This window comes from Ambystoma mexicanum, chromosome 5p, assembly GCF_040938575.1.
Source record: "Ambystoma mexicanum isolate Mex_15411 chromosome 5p, UKY_AmexF1_1, whole genome shotgun sequence".
NCBI lineage: Eukaryota > Metazoa > Chordata > Amphibia > Caudata > Ambystomatidae > Ambystoma > Ambystoma mexicanum.
In genome coordinates, this window is record NC_090930.1 from 559,690,984 (window position 1) to 559,709,243 (window position 18,260).

Below are 18,260 nucleotides of genomic sequence, written 5' to 3' on the forward strand. Positions count from 1 at the left end.
AGTCTCCGTACTATGTTTCTCTATGACATTTATGACAGCAGCTTAAAGTTGACCGTGAGTGTCAGACAAGGGAAAATAGGGCTAAGTATGTGGGTCACAACACCTCCCTCAATGTTGTGACACTCTCCTGAGTGTGTGAAGCTGGAATTGTAAGTGCAAAGGTTGAAGCTCACTCAACCGTTGCCCTCTTGCCTGACTGCCCAACTGCAGTCCACTTGACGCCCACTTTGCGGCCACTTCACAGTCCTGCGAGGGTTTTGATGATGGTGGCGATGGAGCCCTGGACATTCGCTCAACGTCCCTCACAGCATTGCCTCTGAATTAAAGGCACTAGAGCCTGTAGTAAAGCAACGGTTATGTTTCATACTGCAAGTGTTGCAATGCCTCCAGGCACTCGAAACCACAAGAAAGATGAGCAAGTCTTCCAGCAAAAGGACACCACCACTGACTGCCCGACTGCAGTCCACTTGACACCCACTTAATAGAAACTATCAGTCATGTAATGGAATGCACTTCATTGGTATCCTTGAGGACAATGTTTTTAGTACCGTTTGTGCATGCAACATCTGCTGTTATGTCACTCAGTCTATGGTAGAGGTTAATGAATGGTTCACAAGTCCCATTAATAATAGCGCTGGTTAGTTTTTCAAAGTCAATTTTTAATTAATTGAATCTGATGTTTAGACAAGGAAATTACATTTTAGAAATAAATTGACATGTGACTTGAATATCTGATTTGAATTAATAAAAGTATTTGGATGTTTTTAGATTTTTTTATGAAAACCGTGATTAATGAGAATTGCTTTTAGATTTTTTTTATTAGAATTGTGATAAATGTATTTATTTATTTTATTTATTGCACATTTTAAGGTGCTTATATATCAAGTAAATTGTGTTTCAAAGTGCCCACGGGGCAGCAATGAGGGAACATGGAAATGAAAACAAATATAACAATGAAAGATAGAGGGGGACCTACTAGGACTTGTGAGCATTCAAAATGTGCAATTGCAGAGAGAGAGAGAGAGAAAGAGAGAGAGAGAGGATGAGGGAGTGGGGGAGACGTGCTAGGTGTATCACGAGGGAAGTTCTGGGGATTGAGCAGCTGTAAGTGCCTAGGTGGAGTAGTCAGCCACCAATAGATAAGTGCAGGCCTGTAGTGAAATAGGCTGGAGGGTGCAAAGACAATGTGCTGGGAGGGGTGGAGGCTGTATGTGATTGTGTGTGGGAGGCCAGAACCCAAGAGGACACATAAGGGCCCTGGTCACCAACAGAGGTGTTGCTAGGGGGGGGCTCAGGGGGCTATAGCCCCTGGTCTTTTGGTTGTAGCCCCGGATAGAATCTCAGGAGCTACAACCAAAAGGCTAGCTAGCACCCAGTCTTGACAGTTCTGACATTAGCGTAGCCCCGGGTCTTTTTCAGACCTAGCAACACCCCTGGTCATCAATCTCAGCAACTGTGGGATTTCAGAGAGGAGGGAGGAATCAAAGGAGGAGGTGAAAAGGAAAGTCTTGAGGAGCTTCCAAAATTTGAGGAGATCCAGCTCAAGATGAAGAGGAAGGGGGGGGCTGTTCCATAGGAGGGAGCCTGCTGAAGAAAGAGATCGGCCACAAGCTTGCTGTTTAGTGAAGCGCTTAACACACGGAGAGTTGGTGCCGGAGGAGTCTAAAGACATGGAGGGAGAGTATTTAATGAGAGCAAGTTATAGACTGCGTGGTCCACAGCTCCAGACAGCATTGTGGGTGATGCCGAAGGATTTGAATTTTATCCTTGCAGCAACCGGGAGCCAGTGGAGAGTTTTTAGGGCTGGAGCGCTGCAGTCCCTCGGCTTGAGGCCAAGGATACATCTTGCAGCCCTCTTTTGGATTAGCTGGAGGGGTCGTAGAGAAGAAGAGGGTAGATTAAGGAACATGCTATTGTAGTAGTCTAGCCTAGAGACAAACAGGGCTCTAGAGACATTGAGCTTCTGTGGGAAAGTGAGGAAAGGACAAATTCCTCTGAGGGGGTGGTGTTGAACGTGGGACTTCTTGTTAAGGTCCTGAGTGTGAGGGATGAAGGAGAGAGAGGAGTCAAAGGTTTCTGGCTTCAGATGAAGGAGAGGGGGGAGAGCCCGTAGAAGATAGCCAGAGTGAGGGACAGAAAGAGGGAGCTGGAGTCCCAATAGGAAGGATCTCAGTCTTGCTGGTGTTGAGGCAGAGGTCATAAGAAGAACACGAGTACCGGATGGAAGCTAGGCAGTCAGGAATGATGGAGGATGTAAGGAGAGGACCAGAGCGAAGTTTGAAGAAGAGTTGTTTGTCATCTGCATAACACTGGAAGTTTGGGGAGAAGGTGGAAATGAAGTGTGCAAGCGGAAGAAGGTAGTTGTTCAAGAGCCATGGAGAAAGGTTGGAGCCATGGGTGATGCTGCAGGTGGAGATAGAGGTGGGGGAGGAGAAAGAGCCCAGAATAAACTGGGACGGACGGTCACTGAGGGAGGAGAGCAGCCAGTCCAATGCCCACTCCAAGATACCTAGGATATCGTGGAGACGTTTATGAGGATGGAATGGTTGACTGTATGAAATGCAGGGGAAAGGTCAAGTAGAATGAGAAAAGCTGGCGAGTTGGAATCAAGAGATGCAAGCAATTCCTCACAGGTTTTTCCGAAGAGCAGTTTCTGTGACTCTGGATGCTCAGAATCCAGATTGATGGCTGTGGAGGCAACCCGCAAGTCTAGTGTGCTGGGTCAGTTGTTGGGGGAAGACCAGCTTCTCCAAGAGTTTCCCAAGGAAGGGGGTGGTAGATGGCTGGACAAGATTGTTCTGCAGAAGTTTTTTTCATCAGGGGGAGCAAGAATGAGTGCTTGAAGGAGTAGGGGAAAGATCCAGTAGCAAAAGAGTGGTTGCAGAAATCAGCAAGTATGGGGGCAAGGGAGCCAATATTGTCCTTAATGGTTCTGGAGGAGCAGGAGGAAACCTGTTTGGCGGAGACCTTCATTGAGAGGAAAACTCTGGTGACCTCATCAGATGTGAGATGAGAAAGAGATAGAGGGAGGATGGGAGTCAATAGGATGGAAGAGGGTGAGGTAAGGGGTGGGGCAAAGGGCCACAAGGGTGCTCAGGAACTCCTGAGTTTTTGCAGTGAATTTCGAGGCCAGTGGGGTGTTGGTAGTTCCCTGCTCATTATAAAGAGTTCAGCCTTGTTGTTGAATGCACCAGAGAAACAAGCCTGGATGTGGACCCTTTTCTTTGTCTGGATGGAGAGTCTGTATTGCCTTTGGATCAGGCAACAGGCCAGTTTGTTAGAGGGTGAGCCTGAGGTCTGCCACTTCCTTTCAGCAGCTCTGCACTTGCTTTTCAGGGCTGCAAGTTCAGAGCTGTACCAGGCATTGCTCTTAGAGGCATGTTTCAGTCGGATCCTCATGACTTTCGCAAGATTGTCAAGGGTATTAGTAATGGCGAGATGGAGGGTGCTGAGAGCATAGTCAGAGGTAGGGTATGTTGTGGGAACAGATGGTGGATGAAGGTAGATGCAAAGGCATCAGCTGATAATTGTTTCATCGGACAAATGTTCGTGAAAGAGGTCGGCATGGCTGGGGACACATGGTCAGTGGGCCCAGAGGACCCAGGTGAGAGGAGAGAGTGGTCTGACCAGGAGAGTGGGGTGATGAGTGGGGAGGAGAGTGAATGATTAGTGTGGATGAAGACATTATGAGTGAGTCCAGTTGAGTGGATAGGACCAGAAGGGAGAATGGAGAGGGAGAGTGAGCGGCAGAAGTCATGGAAGAGAGTGGATGTTGTGATTGAGGAGTCCAGGTGGAAGATAAAATCACCAATGAGAAGGAGTTTATTGGTGGTTGTGAGGAGAGAGGAGGAGAAAGAGGGCCATTCTTAGAGGAACAGGACGGTAGAGCCGGATGGCCTGTAGATGGTGGCAATGGTCAGAGAGGAGCTTGGAGAGATGACCAATTTGCAAACCAGGCTGTCGAACGAATAGTAAGGCTGGGTGTGTATGTGGGAAGAAGGGACCCACTCAGGGACGATAAGAGCAACCCCACTGCATGCACGGTGAGGGCGAGGCTTGGAGATGATCTTATAGCTATCAGGAAGAAGGGAGTCAAAAGCAGTTACTGAGCTGGCCTTGAACCACGTCTCAGTAAGAGCAAGGATATCAAGGTCAAGGTCTTCAAGAAAGAGGCATATGTTGGCACAGTGTTTGATGGCAGAACGAGCATTAAGCGTGGCTAGATGCAAGAGGCCTCAACCTTTGAAGGTTTCCCAAGGAGGGGTACAGGTGCGTGGTACACCAGTCAGAGAGGGTAGAGTGAGCGAAATATGGAGTAGCAGGAATAGGGAGGAGGTTAATGAGGGATGGCAGATGCCGGTCAAAGAGGAGGAGGTTGGGTTGAGGACCCTGAACCAAAATAGTGCCACTGTGATAGACATTATTGATACACCTGGATGATGAAAACCCTACTAAGAGGACTTCCTATTTAGTGCCACCATTAATGGGTGAGGATTTAAGAGGAGAGAGAAAGTAGAGATGAGATGAGGAGTCCATAGATCTGGAGAAGGGACAGAGAATAGGATATCAGTAAAGATTTGTCTCAAAGTTGTACTGACATAGGTGTATGCAATAGGTAGGCCAGGGTTAGTGGTCAGTACATCTTGTTTAACTTTTTCTTCCAAACCTTGCGAGAGAGGAAGGATAGGTGATATTATAGCAATTAGAAAATATAGGGGGGATGGTGAGTGCCATAATGATGGAGGAAATGAGAAAGAAATAGGAGGAACTGTACAGCACAGTAGAAGTACAAACTCACCAGGTGGCCTAGTAGCCAAGGGAAGCAAGAAACAGATGCACTGGAATAGCAATCAAAGCACACAAAACATAGGTAGGGCACCTAAATTCGATTTTGGATACAAGTCACTCTGAACACTCAAAACGAAATTGGCAGCATAGATGTAAGGGCACCTAAAATCGATTTTGAATACAAGGCACTCTGAACACACAAAACAAAATCGGTAGCACAGGTGGAGGGTGCAGTCAGAGAAGATTTTTGGCTAGGCAGGCATTCAGAGGCATGTGGAACAAGGTGGTGATGACTTGTGATGTGTGGGAGTAGGAGAAAGTTAGTGAGTGAAGGAGCATGCCAAAGTGTCAGCAAAGGTAGTGTTATGGAGAGGAGGAGAAAGCATGCCTCATGGTAGCTTACCAGGGCAGGTGGTAGATATTTGGACAAGTAATAGGGCTGGTAGGTCGCAGGAGATTAAAAGGAGAGGTGCCCAACACCCCATGATGCTCTGACAGGCTCGGACAGGAGCCTTAGAAGAGGGCCATGGTTGGGGGCTTGCATTCACCTGCTGGCTTCCATGATTGGCTAGAATATCACACTCTGCGGCCAATCAGAGCTGCCGAAAGAGCACAGCCCAAACAGCCTCAATGATGGAAAATCTGGGGACCATTTTAACGAGGCAAACAAAGGCCATTACAATGTGGGCAACTGGAGCAACAGCGGCCTCGAGGGCTCACATAGGCATGGGAGCACCACCCAATGTGAAAAACATGATGGCAGGGAATTATGGGCATGCAATATTTTTTAAAAAAATGGAAATTTACCACAAGATGAAACCAAGCCCAGGAGGGCTTACCTTCAAGGTGGATGCACACTATTAGCCCCCGTTGTTGCTGGGGCCTCAATGATTAGTGATTATTTTTCTTATCCTATATGATTTTTATATTTGTGTAAGGTATGATTTTTTTAACCAAAAACATAATAATAAAAATGCATTAGCGGTAACAACCATGTTTCTGAAATATCAATTTCCACCATCAATTTGGCAAAGGAAATTAAAAGAAAAAAACAGTTGAAAAAAGAGTAAGTAGTATTTCATGTAAACGTGTGGTGGTATTCAAGATATGTCAATTACCATCACTACAAGGCAAGAGGGAAAGTTGTAATTTGGTAGAACGACACTGGTTCTAGCAGTAATAACCTCCAACAATAACATTACATTAAAAAATAAAATGTCTGCCAACTCAAAATGAGGTCCAAAGTCTTAGAATTATTTGGAGGCAAGCGGTTACATGTTACATTCAGTGGCTGTACATGAGTGTGCCATTTTTGTGATGAGACAAAATACTAGTTGCAAAGAAAATAATCATAGAATATTGTTCCTATTTCTCTTTTTTAAAAGTCACTTAGCTTAGAAGACAAATTACATTGCTTGGTTTTCTAATGTAAGATCTTTTGATAATTTATGAAATATTTGTGCACAGTATGCTAGTCATTGATTGAATGTACCATTTATTAGGCACGTAACATTTTTCATTAAATATTTTCAATTATAGTATAAATGGAAAATATAAAGACACCCTAAAAACTTGTATGGCTTAATTTCAACTGACCAATTGTGTACATATGTTATCAACTGACTTTGGTGGCAAAAGAGCAATGCACAGTGCTTATTTACACTGTTAAATAAAACTCCTCGCACCATCATATAGTTGTGACTATTTGAAGGGCTATGGCTTTCCCAAAAGATCAAATTCCATTCACATTTACTTGTTGAAAGCGGATTGGAGCCAATTATTTTCCTTGCTGAACAGACTTTATGTTCAGACACTTTACAATTGAGCAAGCAGGGTGATATACTGATTAAGACTGTGAAACATCCTATTTCATGACTTTCATAGAGTATTGTCAATGCAACTACCCACACTGAATAACTAAGCCATATTACTGTCTTCAAAAAGCCCTTCATTCCAGTTCTAGGAAAGAGAAGGTGTGCCTTTCACTGAGCCCTCTGCCAATGGTGTTCCAATAGACTTTTGGGCTTACTCACAAAAACCCAGACTCGCTTAACAGTGGAAACGGTCGCTTTAATGTGACATCTTTACCCGTGCTATTCCCCCCCCATTGCTTGCCTCCTCCCTCATCTAAAAGGGCCATGCCCACCAGCAACCCTATGTACTCCAACCCCTTCAACTCCCCTCAACACCAAACTCCATCTTCCTCCGACCCGCGGCCAGGCCGACCTGTTACATCAGCAACAAAACTTTAGAACAAAACCTTACAACATGACCCCCAACTAACGCCCCGACCTGTCACACAAAAACTACCATCAACCCCTGAACTATGCCCCAAACTTAAAATAACCCAAAGAAACTGTAAATCAGGGGAAAAAGGAAAACAAACACCCCAAACACAAATCAGCCACCCCTTCCACTGACCCCAATGGACCTCACAAAAAAGGGGAGGGGCGGGGAAAAAAAATATGCCCTTAACGGTCTCCTGCTCTCGAACATTCCCTGCCCCTTAAATACCCCCCCTGCGGCACGCTATGCGCAGCCAGCTTACTGGCCTGTGCAGCACCTAAAACCACCCCGGAGGGAAACGCTGTGCATTCCCCCCGGGCTCCCCCTTTGGGCTTACTGCACAAAATCCCAGACTCGCTTAAAAGTGGAAAAGGTTGTTTCAATGTGACAGGCCAAGCTTACAAATAAACGCTAACCTGGCCCCTGGCCTCACAGACTAAAATTAACCGCTTTAACAATTTGCCAAAACATTAAATAAATAAATAACTCTTTATGCCCCCAACAATAAATAAATAATTAACCACAACTATCTCCCTACCTATCCCCAGGCCCTTACATCCCCTTACCATCTACTCAAACCTTCGTTCCCGCTTTTTGGCATCATCTCCCCGGGGCCATGCCCCTCCATCTTCAAGACCTGCTCCCCTCTCTGCACCCCCGGGGTAGCCCATTCGTGCAAACAGCACCACCCCCATTCATACCCACGCTATTCCCCCCATTCCTTGCCTCTCCACTCTTCAAAGGGGCCATGCCCCCCGGCACCAGAAAAAACCCTCCCCTGAGGTGTTCTTTTCTGCCCCACCCCTGAATAGCGTACTACCTCCAACTCTTCACCATGTCCTGTACTAACAACGTCAAATCCAACAGGTAGCAGCTATTTCCATAAACCGACAGGTGAACCCCATCTTCCCTAAAAGCAAAGTTTTCATATACAATAAATATCCTTATGCTCCAAAAATCGCACTGCTGCCAAACCACAAAACTTGATCATTTCCCTGTTAATCTTCTTCCTCGTTTGCTCTACCATGCCCTCACTTACCTCACCTCTCCAAACTCTCCTCGGTAACAACTTAGTCCATATCAGACTTACCTTAGGCCATATTTCCCTAAGCTATTCCAGATCCCTTTTCATCTTCTTCAACAGAGCTACTCCCGTATCCCGCACCAAATCATTCTCCCCAGCATGAATGATCAACCCGTCCGGGACCCCAAAGTGCTCCTTCATCCCCGCCAGAATGGGCAGCAGTTGGTTCCAGCCAACTCCCCGAGACCCAACAGAGGCATTGCTAGGGGGGGCTACGGGGGCTATAGCCCCTGGTCTTTTGGTTGTAGCCCGGGATAGAATCTCGGGAGCTACAACCAAAAGGCTCGCTAGCCCCCAGTCTCGACAGTTCTGACATTAGCGTAGCCCCGGGTCTTTTTCAGACCTAGCAACACCCCTGGTCACCAATCTCAGCAACTGTGGGATTTCGCAGAGGAGGGAGGAATCAAAGGAGGAGGTGAAAAGGAAAGTCTTGAGGAGCTTCCAAAATTTTAGGAGATCCAGCTCAAGATGAAGAGGAAGGGGGAGGCTGTTCCATAGGAGGGAGCCTCCTGAAGAAAGAGATCGGCCACAAGCTTGCTGTTTAGTGAAGCGCTTAACACACAGAGAGTTGGTGCCGGAGGAGTCTAAAGATCTGGAGGGAGGGTATTTAATGAGAGCAAGTTGTAGACTGCGTGGTCCACAGCTCCAGACAGCATTGTGGGTGATGCAGCAGGATTTGAATTTTATCCTTGCAGCAACCGGGAGCCAGTGGAGAGTTTTTAGGGCTGGAGCGCTGCAGTCCCTCGGCTTGAGGCCAAGGATACATCTTGCAGCCCTCTTTTGGATTAGCTGGAGGGTTCGTAGAGAAGAAGAGGGTAGATTAAGGAACATGCTATTATAGTAGTCTAGCCTAGAGATAAACAGGGCTCTAGAGACATTGAACTTCTGTGGGAAAGTGAGGAAAGGACAAATTCCTCTGAGGGGTTGGTGTTGAACGTGGGACTTCTTGTTAAGGTCCTGAGTGTGAGGGATGAAGGAGAGAGAGGAGTCAAAGGTTTATGGCTTCAGATGAAGGAGAAGGGGGAGAGCCCATAGAAGATGGCCAGAGTGAGGGACAGAAAGAGGGAGCTGGAGTCCCAATAGGAAGGATCTCAGTCTTGCTGGTGTAGAGGCAGAGGTCATAAGAAGTACACAAGTACCGAATGGAAGCTAGGTAGTCAGGAATGATGGAGGATGTAAGAAGAGGACCAGAGCGAAGTTTGAAGAAGAGTTGTTTGTCATCTGCATAACACTGGAAGTTTGGGGAGAAGGTGGAAATGAAGTGTGCAAGCGGAAGAAGGTAGTTGTTCAAGAGCCAGGGAGAAAGGTTGGAGCCATGGGTGATGCTGCAGGTGGAGATAGAGGTGGGGGAGGAGAAAGAGCCCAGAATAAACTGGGACGGACGGTCACTGAGAGAGGAGAGTAGCTAGTCCAATGCCCACTCCAAGATACCTAGGATATCGTGGAGAAGTTTATAAGGATGGAATGGTTGACTGTATCAAATGCAGGGGAAAGATCAAGTAGAATGAGAAAAGCTGGAGAGTTGGAATCAAGAGATGCAAGCAGTTCCTCACAGGTTTTTCAGAAGAGCAGTTTCCGTGACTCTGGATGCTCAGAATCCAGATTGATGGCTGTGGAGGCAACCTGCAAGTCTATTGTGCTGGATCAGTTGTTGGGGGAAGACCAGCTTCTCCAAGAGTTTCCCAAGGAAGGGGTGGTAGATGGCTGGACAAGATTGGTCTGCAGAATGTTTTTTCATCAGGGGGAGCAAGAATGAGTGCTTGAAGGTGTAGGGGAAAGATCCAGTAGCAAAAGATGGTTGCAGAAATCAGCAAGTATGGTGGCAAGGGAGCCAATATTGTCCTTAATGGTTCTGGAGGAGCAGGGGGAAACCTGTTTGGAGGAGACCTTCATTGAGCGGAAAACTCTGGTGACCTCATCAGATGTGAGACGAGAAAGAGGCAGAGGGAGGATGGGAGTCAATAGGATGGAAGAGGGTGAGATAAATGGTGGGGCAAAGGGACACATGGGTGCTCAGGAACTCCTGAGTTTTTGCAGTGAATTGTGAGGCCAGTGGGGTGTTGGCTAGTTCCCTGCACATTATAAAGAGTTCAGCCTTGTTGTTGAATGCACCAGAGAAACAAGCCTGGATGTGGACCCTTTTCTTCGTCCGGATGGAGAGTCTGTATTGCCTTTGGATCAGGCAACAGGCCAGTTTGTTAGAGGGTGAGCCTGAGGTCTGCCACTTCCTTTCCGCAGCTCTGCACTTGCTTTTCAGGGCTGCAAGTTCAGAGCTGTACCAGGCATTGCTCTTAGAGGCATGTTTCAGTCGGATCCTCATGACTGGCGCAAGAATGTCAAGGGTATTAGTAATGGCGAGATGGAGGGTGCTGAGAGCATAGTCAGAGGTAGGGTATGTTGTGGGAACAGAGGGTGGATGAAGGTAGATGCAAAGGCATCAGCTGATACTTGTTTCATCGGACAAACTTTCGTAAAAGAGGTCGGCATGGCTGGGGACACATGGTCAGTGGGCCCAGAGGACCCAGGTGAGAGGAGAGAGTGGTCTGACCAGGAGAGTGGGGTTATGAGGGGGGAGGAGAGTGAAAGATTAGTGTGGATGAAGACATTAAGAGTGAGTCCAGTCTAGTGGATAGGAACAGAAGGGAGAATGGAGAGGGAGAGTGAGCAGCAGAAGTCATGGAAGAGAGTGGATGTTGTGATTGAGGAGTCCAGATGGAAGTTAAAATCACCAATGAGAAGGAGTTTATTGGTGGTTGTGAGGAGAGAGGAGGAGAAAGAGGGCCATTCATAGAGGAACATGAAGGTAGAGCCGGATAGCCTGTAGATGGTGGCAATGGTCAGAGAGGAGCTTGGAGAGATGACCAATTTGCAAACCAGGCTCTCGAAGTAATAGTAAGGCTGGGTGGGTATGTGGGAAGAAGGGACCCACTCAGGGAAGATAAGAGCAACCGCACTGCCTGCACGGTGAGCGCGAGGCTTGGAGATGATCCTATAGCTATCAGGAAGAAGGGAGTCAAAAACAGTTACTGAGCTGGCCTTGAACCACGTCTCAGTAAGAGCAAGGATATCAAGGTCAAGGTCTTCAAGAAGGAGGCATATGTCGGCACAGTGTTTGATGGCAGAACGAGCATTAAGCGTAGCTAGATGCTAGAGGTCTCAACCTTTGAAGGTTTCCCAAGGTGGGGTACAGGTGTGTGGTACACCAGTCAGAGAGGGTAGAGTGAGCGAAATATGGAGTAGCAGGAATAGGGAGGAGGTTAATGAGGGATGGCAGATGCCGGTCAAAGAGGAGGAGGTTGGGTTGAGGACCCTGAACCAAAATAATGCCTCTGTGATAGACAATATTGATACACCTGGATGATGAAAACCCTACTAAGAGGACTTCCTATTTAGTGCCACCATTAATGGGTGAGGATGTAAGAGGAGAGAGAGAGTAGAGATGAGATGATGAGTCCATAGATCTGGAGAAGGGACAGAGAATAGGCTATCAGTAAAGATCTGCCTCAAAATTGTACTGACAGAGGTGTATGCAATAGGTAGGCCAGGGTTAGTGGTAAGTACATCTTGTTTAACTTTTTTCTTCCAAACCTTGTGAGAGAGGAAGGATAGGTGATATTATAGCAATTAGAAAATATAGGGGAGATGGTGAGTGCCATAATGGTGGAGGAAATGAGAAAGAAATAGGAGGAACTGCACAGCACAGTAGAAGTACAAACTCACCAGGTGGCCTAGTAGCTGAGGGAAGCAAGAAACAGATGCACTGGAATAGCAATCAAAGCACACAAAACATAGGTAGAGAACCTAAATTCGATTTTAGATACTAGTCACTCTGAACACTAAAAACGAAATTGGCAGCATAGATGTAAGGGCACCTAAAATCGATTTTGGATACAAGGCACTCTGAACACACAAAACAAAATCGGTAGCACAGGTGGAGGGTGCAGTCAGAGAAGGTTTTTGGCTAGGCAGGCATTCAGAGGCATGTGGAACAAGGTGGTGATGACTTGTGATGTGTGGGAGTAGGAGAAAGTTAGTGAGTGAAGGAGCATGCCAAAGTGTCAGCAAAGGTATTGTTATGGAGAGGAGGAGAAAGCATGCCTCATGGTAGCTTACCAGGGCTGGTGGTAGATATTTGGACAAGTAATAGGGCTGGGAGGTCGCAGGAGATTACAAGGAGAGGTGCCCAACACCCCATGATGCTCTGACAGGCTCGGACAGGAGCCTTAGAAGAGGGCCATGGTTGGGGCTTGCATTCACCTGCTGGCTTCCATGACTGGCTAGAATATCACGCTCTGCGGCCAATCAGAGCTGCCGAAAGAGCACAGCCCAAACAGCCTCAATGATGGAAAATCTGGGGACCATTTTAACGAGGCAAACAAAGGCAATTACAATGTGGGCAGCTGGAGCAACAGCGGCCTCGAGGGCTGACATAGGCATGGGAGCACCACCCAATGTGAAAAACATGATGGCAGGGAATTATGGGCATGCAATCTTATAAAAAAATGGAAATTCACCACAAGATGAAACCAAGCCCAGGAGGTCTTACCTTCAAGGTGGATGCGCACTATTAGCCCCCGTTGTTGCTGGGGCCTCAATGATCAGTGATTATTTTTCTTATCCTATATGATTTTTATATTTGTGTAAGGTATGATTTTTTTAACCAAAAACACAATAATAAAAATACAGTAGTGGTAACAACCATGTTTCTGAACTATCAATTTCCACCATCAATTTGGCAAAGGAAATTAAAAGAAAAAAACAGTTGAAAAAAGAGTAAGTGGTATTTCATGTAAACATGTGGTGGTATTCAATATATGTCAATTACCATCACTACAAGGCAAGAGGGAAAGTTGTAATTTGATAGAACAACACTGGTTCTAACAGTAATAACCTCCAGCAATAACATACCATTAAAAAATAAAATGTCTGCCAACTCAAAATGAGGTCCAAAGTCTTAGAATTATTTGGAGGCAAGCGGTTACATGTTACATTCAGTGGCTGTACATGAGTGTGCCATTTTTGTGATGAGACAAAATACTAGTTGCAAAGAAAATAATCATAGAATATTGTTCTTATTTCTCTTTTTTAAAAGTCACTTAGCTTAGAAGACAAATTATATTGCTTGGTTTTCTAATGTAAGATCTTTTGATAATATTTGTGCACAGTATGTTAGTCATTCATTGAATGTACCATTTATTAGGCATGTAACATTTTTCATTAAATATTTTCAATTATAGTATAAATGGAAAATATAAAGACACCCTAAAATCTTGTATGGCTTAATTTCAACTGACCAACTGTGTACTTATGTTATCAATTGACTTTGGTGGCAAAAGAGCAATGCACAGTGCTTATTTACACTGTTAAATAAAACACCTCGCACCATCATATAGTTGTGACTATTTGAAGGGCTATGGCTTTCCCAAAAGAGACAAGTGATCTTAAAAAGCCCATTGTATCAAATTCCATTCACACTTACTTGTTGAAAGCGGATTGGAGCCAATTATTTTCCTTACTGAACAGACTTTATGTTCAGACACTTTACAATTGAGCAAGCAGGGTGATATACTGATTAAGACTGTGAAACATCCTATTTCATGACTTTCATAGAGTATTGTCAATGCAACTAACCACACTGAATAAATAAGCCATATTACTGTCTTCAAAAAGCCCTTCATTCCAGTTCTAGGAAAGAGAAGGTGTGCCTTTCACTGAGCCCTCTGCCAATGGTGTTCCAATAGACCTTTGGGCTTACTCACAAAAACCCAGACTCGCTTAAAACTGGAAAAGGTTGCTTTAATGTGACATCCTTACCCGCGCCATTCCCCCCCATTGTTTGCCTCCCCCCTCATCCAAAGGGGCCATGCCCCCCGGCAACCGTATGTACTCCAACCCCTTCAACTCCCCTCAACACCAAACTCCATCTTCCACCGACCCGCGGCCAGGACGACCTGTTACATCAGCAACAAAACTTTACAACAAAACCTTACAACATGACCCCCAACTAACTCCCTGACCTGTCACACAAAAACTACCATCAACCCCCGAACTATGCCCCAAACTTAAAATAACCCAAAGAAACTGTAAATCAGGGGATAAAAGGAAAACAAACAACCCAAACACAAATCAGCCACCCCTTCCACTTACCCCAATGGACCTCACAAAAAAGGGGGGCGGGGACAAAATCTTGCCCCTAACGGTCTCCTGCTCTCGAACATTCCCTGCCCCTTAAATACCCCCCCCCCTGTGGCGCGCTATGCGCAGCCAGCTCGCTGGCCTGTGCAGCGCCCAAAACCACACCGGGGGGAAACGCTGCGCATTCCCCCTGGGGTTCCACTTTGGGCTTACTGCACAAAATCCCAAACTCGCTTAAAAGTGGAAAAGGTCGCTTTAATGTGACAGGCCAAAGCTGACAAATAAACGCTAACCTGGCCCCTGGCCATACAGACTAAAATTAACCGCTTTAACAATTTGCCAAAACATTAAATAAATAAATAACTCTTTATGCCCCAACAATAAATAAATAATTAATCACAACTATCTCCCTACCTATCCCCAGGCCCTTACATCCCCTTACCATCTACTCAAACCTTCGTTCCCACTTTTTGGCATCATCTCCCCGGGGCCATGCCCCTCCATCTTCAAGACCTGCTCCCCTCTCTGCACCCCCGGGGTAGCCCATTCGTACAAACAGCACCACCCCCATTCTTACCCACGCTATTCCCCCCATTGCTTGCCTCTCCACTCTTCAAAGTGGCCATTCCCCCTGGCACCAGAAAAAACCCTCCCCTGAGGTGTTCTTTTCTGCCTCACCCCTGAATAGTGTACTACCTCCAACTCTTCACCATGTCCTGTACTAACAACGTCAAATCCAACAGGTAGCAGCTATTTCCATAAACCGACAGGTGAACCCCATCTTCCCTAAAAGCAAAGTTCTCATATACAATATCCTTATGCTCCACAACTCGCACTGCTGCCAAACCACAAAACTTGATAATTTCCCTGTTAATCTTCTTCCTCGTTTGCTCTACCATGCCCTCACTTACCTCACCTCTCCAAACTCTCCTCGGTAACAACTTAGTCCATATCAGACTTACCTTAGGCCATATTTCCCTAAGCTATTCCAGATCCCTTTTCATCTTCTTCAACAGAGCTACTCCCGTATCCCGCACCAAATCATTCTCCCCAGCATGAATGATTAACCCGTCCTGGACCCCAAAGCGCTCCTTCATCCCCGCCAGCATGGGCAGCAGTTGGTTCCAGCGCAACCCCCCGAGACCCGACCACCTCACAATCCCTACTTGATAGCTGCAACCCAACTGCATGCCAAAAACCCTCTTCTCTGCCTCTCTACCCGCCCATTTCACGATTGAGTGCCCGACGATCCAGATTAGCCGCATCTGCCTCGGCCTCCTCGCCGTCTCTGAAAAAGAAATCATATTGTCACCTCAACATCCTAAACCCCTTCCCTCCCACCACAAACCCCACTCAACCAGTCCCTTTTCCCAGCTCCCTAATATATCCCTTATACTTCCCCGACCTCCACCTGCCTCGTCCTCTGATAATCCCAAGCGGTTACCCTCAGAAGCCGCACCCATTCTGAATGAATGCATCCCAAATTCCTCCGGTTTCTCCCCCACTACCTCCATCGCCTTCCTCAGTACCCCCAACACCTGCACTGCCGACACCCTTGACCCCCCTTCATGCCAGAAGACCATCCCGAACTCCTTCCAGATAGCTCCTTCCACGCCAAACCTGCCCTTACCGGGCACAGCTCCTTACTTCCCCACCCCAGCGACACCCAGCAGCCCCTTCCCCTCTGGTCTGTCTTTGACCTCCCGATCCAAATATCCACCCCCAAATCCGAGAAATGGACATCCTCCCACTGCAACCCACCAGCTCCCTTTTTAACCCCCACAAGCTCCGATACTCGCAAGGCCCCAAAAAACAACCACGTAAAGAAGACTTAAAACATAACTCCCTCCCGCGCTGTCCAGCAAAATTCTTCCAAAGCCCTGCACAAGCTGACCAACAGGGTCACCGATACCGGTCATCTGCTATCCTTCTCCTTACCCCTTTCCCTCACCCATCTCTCTAACATCCTACTCGCCATCTCCCCGCCACTAGGTGGGAATCCCCAAATCCATTTGCCATAGAAAGCTATCCCCGCTAATTTCCCAGCTTTAGTCGCCTTCGACCAACACTTATCCATACACCATAACAGAAAATTGACTACATCATCCAGTCTGTGTTCCTCAGCAACCTCCCTACCCTTCCAGCTATGCGCCCCCCCTTTATGAATTCTTCCCACGCCCTCCTGTAAGCTGCCCTAGACGCCGAGGCTAGGGAGCCCTCCACTAATGACAGAGCTCTCAACTTCCTAGCTTCCACAGCTCCTCCGGGATCCGTCTGCCCAATCTGGTCTGCTCCAGGTGCCAATCCACGGAATCTCTGCCATTGAAAACGATATAATGCATCAGCGATGCCATTATCCTTACCCGGCACGTGTGTTGCCCTGAACAGCACATTCCATTCCATGCATCGCAAAACAAACTCCCTCATCAGCCTCGCCACCCTCAGGTCCCTTGCCGACTGCCTGTTGACAACATTGACCATGCACTCGTTGTCCACATTAAAATTCACCTTCCTGTTGGAAAACTCCCTGCCCCACAGTTCCAACACCACCAACAAAGGAAAGAACTCAAGGAATGCTATACTTCTACCCTCGTCCAACCACCGCGGCGGCCACCTCTCTGCGCACCATCTGCCTTGCCAGAAGACTCCAAAACCACCCGCACCTGTTGCATCCGAAAATATCTGCACCTCCCAACTTACAGGATCCCCTTGAAGGCACATGGACACCCCGTTAAAACCTTCCAAGAAATGCTACCAAATCCTACAATCCTCCCGCACCGCCCCTGAGACCCTCACCTGATGATGTGGGCATTTAGCTCCCGCCATGGCCCATGACATCTTCCTACAAAAAGTACGGCCCGGAGCCACCACACTACATGCAAAATTCAAATGCCCTACCAACCGCTGCATTTCCAGCAATGTCATCTTCCGCGCCACCACCACCTTCTCCAGCAGACCCACTAAACGACTCCCCTTGTCGTGCGGCAAGCATGATGTCATGGACCTGGAATCCAGCTCAATACCCAAAAAGGTCAAAACCACAGCAGGCCCTTCCATTTTATCTTCAGCCAAAGGCATCCCAAATTCCTGCATCAATGCCTGAAAAGACTTCAGCATGTTCCTGCACTCTGATTCATCCTCTGCCCCGCCGATGAACAAAAAATCGTCCAGATAGTGCAAAACCCCCTCAGGACCTGAAGTTAACGTAAAAGCCCACTGCAAGAATGAACTAAAACGTTAAAACAACGCACAGGATATCGCACACCCCATCGGTAGAGTCTTGTCCACGTAAATGCGATCTTCAAATTGCATCCCCAGCAACCAAAAATCCTCCGGGTGCACCGGCAGCAACCTGAACGCTGCCTTGATATCACACTTGGCCAAAAATGCTCCACAACCCACTATCCTTATCAACTCCAATGCCTCATCCATGCTCGCATATGACACCCCACAATCCTCCGGGGCAATAAAATCATTGACGGACAAGCCCTCTGGCCAAGATAAATGATGAATCAGCCTGAATTCCCCCGGCGCCTTCTTGAGCACTACCCCCAACGGCAATATCACCAAATCGCCCGGCAGATCTACAAATGGACCTACCACCCTCCCTGCCTCCACTTCCTTGAGCAACTTCGCCCTAACCACCTCCGCATTCTCTTTGGCTGATTTCAAATTTTCTGCCCATTCACGCACCCTCGGCCCTTGGAACCCCAACCTGAATCCCTCCCAAAAACCGACTCCCAGGATCTCCACCTCCTCCCTGTCTGGATTAAAATTGAGCCACCTCTCCAGAACTTCAACTTTAACCGGAGTAAAAGCTTTTCCCCACAACCCCTCGACATGCTCCACGCCCCCGCCATCGAGCCCCTTACTGAAAGCACTGTGTAACCGGGTGCCGACCTGCACATCTGGTGCACTCGTGTCTGAACCTGCACTCTGTCCTCGTGCAGCCCTCCTTATTGAAGCC